Below are 9,067 nucleotides of genomic sequence, written 5' to 3' on the forward strand. Positions count from 1 at the left end.
ACCATCTCTCCATCTCATCCTCTACTGCCCCTTTTCCTTTTGCCTTTAATCTTTCCCAACATCAGAGTCTTTTCCAATGAGACTCGTCTCATTATGTGGCCAAAGTATTGAAGCTTCAACTTCAGTATTTGAACTTCCAGTGAATAGTCTGAATTATTTCTTTAAATATTGACTAATTTGATCTACTTGCTGTCGAGGGGACTTACAAAAGTCTTCTCTGGAACCACAGTTCAAAAGTATTAATTCCGTGGTGCTCAGCTTCCCTTATGGTCCAACTCTCCCAGGTACATATCACTATTGGGAAAAAAAAAAACCATGTTTTAACTGCATGGAGACTGGCAGCCACTGTGCTAAGCACTTTACAATTATTATCTTATTTGATCCTTGCGAGAATCCTGGGAATTAAGGTGCTATTATTAATCCTATTTTACAGATTAAAAAAAAAGTGAGGCCATCAAAGGTTAAGTGACTGGCCCATGATCACATATTTGAGGGGCAAATCTTCCAAATACCATACTACCAAGCTCTGTTCCAAATCTTACTCTAATCTTAGGTGACTTCCTGAGACAAGAAAATCTGGGTGCAAGTCACTCACCTCTCCCCAATACCCCCCCAATCAACCCTCAAAGACTCTTGAAGTTGCAAAGATACTACCTTTGGAAAAAGTTCTCCTACTGGAACATCCCATTATCAAGGAAATCACAAATCCAAACCAAAAAAGAAAAAAAATATCTCACATTACAGGATCACATCTAAGCAGCCAAGATGAACAGTACATGCAGCCCAATAATTGCAGCAAAAGTAAAAATAGATTTGAGCTCAATGGGAGAGAGACGGAATTAATCATACCTTTCTCTTTATAAATAAATGGAGATGGTCAACATGTGAATTCTATTGGTCAAAGGTTATTGTAAGATTTACAGATCTGAGAGATGATTTTTAAAGAAAATTTTACCTTGGAGTCATGTGGCCTAGCTTCTAGACTTCTAGACTCAATTGGCTCCCACACTAGTCAAGTGCCCCTGAGCCAGTCATTTCCTCCCACCCATACTTCACCTTCAAGGTAGACAAAATTAGGGGTTTGTATTAGGTGACCATGAAGGACCAATCCAGCTGTGAAGCCTATGACTCCATCTGTACTGTGACATCAAAAGGCAACCAGAAGGAGTTTCATGTCCTCAGCTTTGTAACCTGATTACAGCACTTACAGACCTCAGGTAAGTCATAACTTGTCTCTGATCATCTTTTCCTTAATTATAAAATGGGAGCTAAACAATTTAATTGGGAAAAATATTTATTAGGTGCCTACTATGTTCCAGGGACTATGCCAGACACCAGAGTTAAAAAGGTAAAAATGAAAAGTCTCTACCTTCAAGACATTTACATTCTTGGAGGTGGGAAGAAAGAGTACCACATATATCTAGATTAGTAATTTCAAAATAATTTGAGGAAGGAAAAACATTGATACTTGGAAGGAGGAAAGGAAAATCAAAGAAACTTACACAGAAATCACAGAACTTAGATTGCTGGGAAGGATTCTAGGAATTCCAGAGGCTGAGATGAGGAGGAGATATATGTCTAGGGGGACATTCAGCAAAGCCAAAAGTGGAAGAGAATGAGTGCCATTTTATTAATTGTATCTGCTCACCTTCTCTAAATTTGTACATCTCATGTTTTCTTTGAATGAGTACTATGAAATATTATATAGATGTATATACACACCTATATAGACATTATGACTATAAAAATGAGTATGGAAGAACAGAATCTCCTTGAAGGCAGGGGCTGTTTTTCATCTTATCTTTTGAATGCTAGTGCCTAGCAATCAATCAATAATCATAAATGAATCATCTTCTAGGTGTCAAGCAGTATGGGCTACAAATGCAAATGATGAAACAGTCTCTATTGTCAAAGAATCTGCATTCAAACAGAGACACAATAAGACAATGGATTGGATGGATGGATGGATGGATGGATAGAAGGGTGAGATATAAGAAAAGAGAGAAGAATGAATGGCTGGATGGGTGGAGAAATTGATAGATGGAGGATGAATGAATAGATAGGTAGAAAGGTAAACAGATGATATAGATAAAATATAGCTAGCCATATTTATATATATATACATGTATAGTGTATTATATACATATATCTATGTATACATAACAAATGTCATATGCATATGTGTTATTATTCATATATATTCATTATATATAAATATATGTATATATACATATATATATATACATATATAAGCTATATATGTAGGTAAAGAGCAGGTGCTTGATAATGTGCTTATTAAATTTTTTTCAGTCAGTCAATTAGTATTTTAAGTGTCCACTATGTTTCAGATACATGGGGCACCTATAGCCAATAGTGGTGCTAAGTCTGAACTCAGAAAGATCTGAGTTCAAATCCTATCTTAGCTACTTATCATTTTCATGATATTGGGAAGATCACATTCCCCTTTCAGCCTTAGTTTCCTTTTCTATACAATGGAGAATAAAAATAGCACCCTACCTTCCAGGATTATATCGTTGTTCAGTCATGTCCAGCTTTTCATGGTCCCATGTGAGGTTTTCTTGACAAAAATGTTGGAGTGATTTTACCATTTCCTTTTCTAACTCCTTACAGATAAGGAAGCTGAGGCAAACAGTTAAATGACTTGCCAGTTGTCTGAGGTCAGATTTGAACACATGAATATGAGTCTTCTTGATTCAAAGCCCAGTGCTCTATCCACTATGGTTCCACCTAGGATCAAATGACACAATATTTGTAAAACACTTTTCCAACCTTCAAGTGCTGTAAAAATACTAGTGATTCGCATTATTTGTTATTAACTATTAGCATTGGATAATAGATATACCATCTTTCAGGCAGACTAGGGGGCACCTGGGGATCCTCACAGTCTACAGCCTCAGAGAATCTGCCTAGCAAACCCAGTCTTTAATCCTTTCACAACTCTTATACAACCCTTGTGAACATTTGGGTTAGATTTTCTAAATCTGCACATCTTATGTTTTGTTTGAATGAGAACTATGGAAATAGTACATATATATTTCTATAAACATATATTTATATTTCTATAAACACATATATATTTATATATATGCCTATGTATGCATGTAAATATATACATAAAATATTTATATAAGATTCCATAAGGTTTGGAAAGTATCTTATGTATCTAATTATCTAGTGGTATTTCTTATTGGCAGGGATCCATCTAGAGACTGTCAACTGTCCGATATCAAGGGAACCCCAAGTTTGAGCCTTGCCCTGGGCCCTGTAATTTGGAAAGCCCAAACTGGCATTTCTGTAAGATTCACCAGACGGAAATCTCTGGGTTCAAGATGCGACGTGGCAAAGCAAATAAAGGGACTTCTGAAAAAATTGTCTTTCCGGTAGGTTTTTAATGTTGAGCATATGTACCATTGACTGAATTGGTTGTGTTTACCAGATTTTTAAATCTCACTTCAACTATCCCAGCTGGTGTCCAATATATTCCAAAAATATTTTTTCAACTCGATAGGTTTATTTTGAATTCCTTCTGATGCCTTATTTAAGCAAAAGGAAAAGTGGAGAAAGGAGTTTGTATTTCTGGTCTTCAGGCTTCAAACTTTACACAAATAAACTAGGATTTTGGAGGCCTAACACTGGACCTTAGACTAATCTTAGCCCCACCCTTAAATCAATGGATGCCCTTGGGTAAGTAATACCTTTTCCCTGTACCTCAGTTTCCTCTTCTGTAAAATGAGGATGTCTTAAATTCACTCTCCACCTCCCCCACTCCCCAGTGTTAAGTGCTCCTAGAACTATGGTTGTTGTCCTTTGTTTTTGAAGAGGACCAAAATGGCATCACAATGTTAGAATCAAATTTCAGTAGGTCTGTGACTGACTGGATCAATACAAACTCAGAAAGTTCTCCCACAAATAGCCCATGTGAACATTTGGGTTGGGATCTCTAAATCTGCACATCTTGTATTTTCATCATTTTGGAACTCTGAAATAGTATATATGTATGTGTGTGTGTATTATATTTATATTCATATATACATATGTATTTATATTTATATATCCATATATGTATATATAGATATTTATGTGTATATAGATATAATATTTATATGTGCATAGATATAATATTTATATTATATATATAGCTATAATATATATATAGCACTCCATAAGGTTTGAAAAGTATCTTTTATTGATAAGGAAATTGAAGGAGAGGATAAGTGACTGGCCAGGGTCACACAACTAGTAAGTGTCTGAGATCAAGATGGAACTCAAGTCTTCCTGACTCCTGGTCACCACTGGTCTATCCACTGCCCCACCCAGCTTCCTTAGAATTGATAAGAGGCTACACATAAACCTAGATAGACAGAAAGCATTTTACATTATCGTCACACTTGGCTCTCAAACATTTATAAAATACCAACTTATATGTTAGCGATACAAAGAAAAGCAAAAAAAAAAAAAAATCCCTGCCCTCAGGAGTTGCAGTGTAATGGGAGAAACAACATGTAAACAATTGTAGACGAATAAGATATAAGTAAGATAAATTGTAGATAATCTTAGAAGAAAAGACTCTTAGCATTAAGGGGGAGGTGGAGAAAGCTTTCCAGTAGGTGAGACTTTAGTTGAGACTTGGAGGAAGCCAGAGAAGCCAGGAGTCAGAGGAGGGACCTTTGGGACAGCCAGAAAATATCTGGAGACCTTGAGATGAACAGCAAGGAAGCAAAAAATCTATGTGGTAAACTGGATTATATGGCTGAAATCCTGGTCTTAGAGGAAAGAGAGTGACTTGCCCAAGGTCACTTAAATATAATTTCGTTGTCCACGTGATAAAAATGAAATTGATTTTAGGAGGGTAAATTGAGTTCAGATTCGATTTGTTCTGCTTAGCCTAAAAGGACAGAACCAGGAATAAAAGGGTGGCAATTTTGGAGCTAGGTGGAAGGCCGTCCATTTGACCCAGCCAGTCCCATAAATCGAGACCCTCCCATCCCTGGATATCCAAAGTGTACTCTAGCCAATGGCGGTTCAGAACCTGAAATTTAGGAGGTCCTGCTTACAGACCCAGCCTCAGACCCTTACCAGGTGTGAGAGCCTGGACATCATCCCTCACCTTCATGGAATCGGTTTCCCCATCCGGGGAACAATGGCAATAATATGTTTTGGTTACAGGATTCTTCCCTTCGTGGGATTAGCAAAATAAAGGGCTTTGCAAAGTGATATGTGAGTATTTACATATATATAATATATAATATATATTATATGTATATAATATATGTATATGACATATTATGTGTATATAATGTATTATATATGTTATATGTATATAATATTATATATATATAAATATGCTATTTTTATTCAAGTAGAGGTAGAACGATGGCTTGAATTGGGTATTTTAGGAGATATTTTTTAGCCTTGATCAGATACCTCCTCTCACTCCCTGGGGGACTTTGCCTCAGTTTCCTCCTCTGTCAAATCAGAAGGTAGGACTGCATAGTTTCTAGGGTCTCTGCCAGTCCTAGGTCTCGGATCCTCTAAAGTGCCTTTTCTCCATGATAAGGAAGGTCCAGGCAGCCTCGGAAAGAAGAGCCAGACCTCCGCGGCCAAGCCGAACGTCCTGGCCTCTCCTCTCCCCTCCCCCTCCCCCATGGACCCCTCCACCCTCCCTTCTGTGTTGGCCGGCCCCTTGGCCAATGAGGAAGCCCCAGAAGGCGTCCCCGTTGCCCCGAGCAACCGAGGTGTTCTCTGGCCGGGGCCGCAGGTTCCCTGGAGGGGAGGGCGAAGGTTTGGGGACCGGGGAGAAGTCCTGAACTCTAATTTCGGGAAGGGACCTCATCCATCGGGGTGGTGTGCCAACTGTCTGACTTGTCTGCCCAAGCTGGGACTCAGAAAACTCTCTCAGATCAGTGGAGGTTTTAATCAGCTACCCACCCTCATTTTCCTTTCTTTTTAAGCTCATCTCTCTAATCTTTCCCTCTTTCTCTTTTATTTTTCTCTTTAAATGAGAAGGAAAAAATATTCCTTGAGAAGATAGAGCAGGGAATCCTTTTTTCTTTTCCCTATAAGACTTTAATATATCTTCAACTTTATTTTTTTTATTTTTAAGGACTATATATTATATACCTATATCATATATCTTCACATAGCTAGCTACGTACAATATATTTCTACATAGAGATATATATTTCTCATTCTCCCACCCACTCACACCGGTTACCAACTGGTTGGGGGTTCAAGAGATGATGAACTGAGAGAGCAAAGAAACTGAGCTATCCCTCACCATCCCCCAAGACTTTGCCTCGACTATTGGTTGGCCACTGGCCCCAGGGGCCCTAGGACGTCTGCCTGCTTCTAAAGTTCCAGGAAGAGGGAATTCTGAAATATTAAGATGCCAATCAGCAAGAGCTGGGATCTCCAACCCAGTGATTTTAAGAGTTTTTTGGGCTCCGGGCTGCTGTCCCAGGTAGGTGTCTATTCTCGTGACCATATTTTTGGGGAGACACAAAATGTAATACAAATTAATGTTTGAATAGACTATCCAAGGAGAGAAAGACTGAGAGGGGAGGGAAGGAGGAAAATCATGTTGTAATTAAATTGTAGAGACACATCCCTATAGATATAAATGGTTGGTTTCGTCTGAAGAATGAAGGCGCCAGCCGGAACAGTGCGCCAGGCCATCATATTAGCCAATAATTCTGAGATGATGGAATGAATCAGCAGTGACATGGTCGAACATCAGAAAAATTAAGATAAATTGTGGGTTTGCCATAGCAGAAATTATTTTCAGAGATCAACTGCACAGAGGCAGCCAGAGTAACCAGCTTGGGTATAACTCTGGGTTGGAAAGACAATGGCATATTTTCCCTTTCCTTAGTGCCTGGGTAAAGAACAATGGATTTTGAGGAGGATGAGGGATGAGTTCATATCCTGGCTTTGCCGCTATTATCTCTGTGACCCAGGACAAGCTTCTCTTGGTCTCAGTATCCTTTTCTATAAAATAAGGGTGTTGGATTAGTTGAATTCTAAGTTCCTTTCAATTCCAGACCTTCAATACCTGAATGTAATGGCACAGTCAGTGGAAAAGTGAGGTGACAGGGTCTTGGGCTAGTGATAAACATTGTTGGGTACAGGGACCAATTATTCGAATAGTTGCCTCCTTTTTGCTTATTTTTGTCTTCCCGATGCTCAGCAAAGCATCATAGGGACATATTAAGTGATTAATAAATATCAGCTAACATTGCTGGGGGCTCTCTGATTAGAGCTCCTTTTGAAGCCCAGCTGGGCTTGGAATTGTTCTCTCAGGGCTATAGCGACTTTGAATCATTGCCCCTTTAACTACCATGTAGTATTTTATTTCATTTTATTATAAATAAAGGGCAGAAAATTCTGCAAAATTTCATCTAATGACAGCATCTGATTTCAATATGGAGGGAGCTTTGGGTCTCAAATGGAGATAATCCTCATGACTAGTCCAGTCAGTAGAGGTTGGGCATTCTGGTCCTTTCATAGTACAAGAAGATAAGAGGATCATGGATTTTACAGATGAAGAAACTGAGGTCTAAGCAAGTTAAATGTCTTTTCTGAAGTCACCCAGGCAATGCATCAGAGCCAGGATTAGAATGCACAGTCTTTTATTCCAAATCTATCACTCTTTCCACCACAAGATTCACCAACCTTTTGGCCACCTAAGGTAATGATATTTTGGGGCCACAGGAAATCTCAGACATAAGATAAGGGAAGATTAGCTATACAGCAAATCTTGTGGAAACAATCTGGAGGCTTTAGTGGACCACAAGCTTAAGTAGGAGCCAACAGTGTAAAAGCTAATGCAGCTTTTGTCTTCATTAAAAGGAGAGTAGAGGACAAGCTAGTTAAGTGATAGCTTCTCTTTGTCTTCTGCCTTGGTCAGGCCACATCTAAAGGACCATGTCCAGTAATGGGACAGTTTTGGCAGGATATGATGTTGAAGGCCCTGAGAAGGACCACACAAGTTTTGAATTTGATAATTACCTTCAAAAATGCAAAGGGCCACTTGAACCTGGATTAAATTTGGCTGAAAATGAGTGCATCAGTATGAATAGTGGGCAGAAGTTACAAAGATATAAGGTCGATATAAGGAAAGCTTAACAATTAGAGCTGTGCAAAAGTAAATTGGACTGAAGGGTAAAGGAATCACCACAGGGCGAGATGACCTCAAATAGTGTCATAAAGAGAATTCTTGTGCAGCTACTAATTAGATGACTTGCTGAGGTAATTTATAGCTTTGTAACCCAATGAAATTATAATCATCAAAGACTATCTCCTAAGGACAGGGGTGGTAGAATACCATCCATGCTAAGGGAATCTGAGATGCTTGAAGGGTAGAAACATGGATGATATTAATATTTGAATAGAGAAAGAAAAACACATTATCCAAGGATATACGGCTTATAGATTCATGAATCTAGAGTTGCAAGGATATAGATGTACATCTCCCATGCCTAGATTTCATTCACCTACCTCTTGCTGACTCATTTAGAGGTCAAGGAAATTCTTCTCCAATTTGCCCCTCTGCTACCTTAAATAGCCAAGGTCCTTGTCTCATCTCATTATAATGCTAGAGAAAAGCAAACTTAGAGCTAACTGGATACCTCCAACCTTACAAATTGGAAGTACACTGAGAAGATTTTAAAATACACTGGCCCTTTATATTGTAGTCTCTTCTGAGTATTAATGTATACTTTTATTTACCTCATTGCCCAGCCCTGCAAACAAGAGCACTTTGGGATAGTTTGTATATTCACAGCCACTCATTCTTCCCTAAACACTTCACAGAAGGTCTAGGCACTGAAAGTTTGGCTTACCTAAAGCTTTTCATTCCAATAAATGGGATAAAGGAGAATCTCCTTTTATTGGGTGGTGATGATGATGTTTGTCCTTCATTCATAAAGAAGACCATGGCATCAGGGAGATGATGCCATCACATGCAAATGATTTGGATTTGAGTGAGGGGGTGCTGTGCTCAGTCACCAGTCTCACTCTTTCCTTCAGAGCCATCTGTATTCAGTAG

General features: G+C 38.7%; 1 long non-coding RNA gene across 1 annotated transcript; it reads left to right on the plus strand.

The window, feature by feature from the left end:
* The first annotated feature begins 1,162 nt into the window (after window positions 1–1,162).
* LOC141497983 (uncharacterized) lies at window positions 1,163–3,396 on the plus strand. The gene is made up of 3 exons (XR_012471507.1): window positions 1,163–1,217; window positions 1,859–1,983; window positions 3,216–3,396. It is a non-coding gene; the product is annotated as an uncharacterized LOC141497983 (long non-coding RNA).
* The last annotated feature ends 5,671 nt before the right edge of the window (window positions 3,397–9,067 follow it).

Source organism: Macrotis lagotis, chromosome X (assembly GCF_037893015.1).
Source record: "Macrotis lagotis isolate mMagLag1 chromosome X, bilby.v1.9.chrom.fasta, whole genome shotgun sequence".
Classification (NCBI taxonomy): Eukaryota; Metazoa; Chordata; class Mammalia; order Peramelemorphia; family Peramelidae; genus Macrotis; species Macrotis lagotis.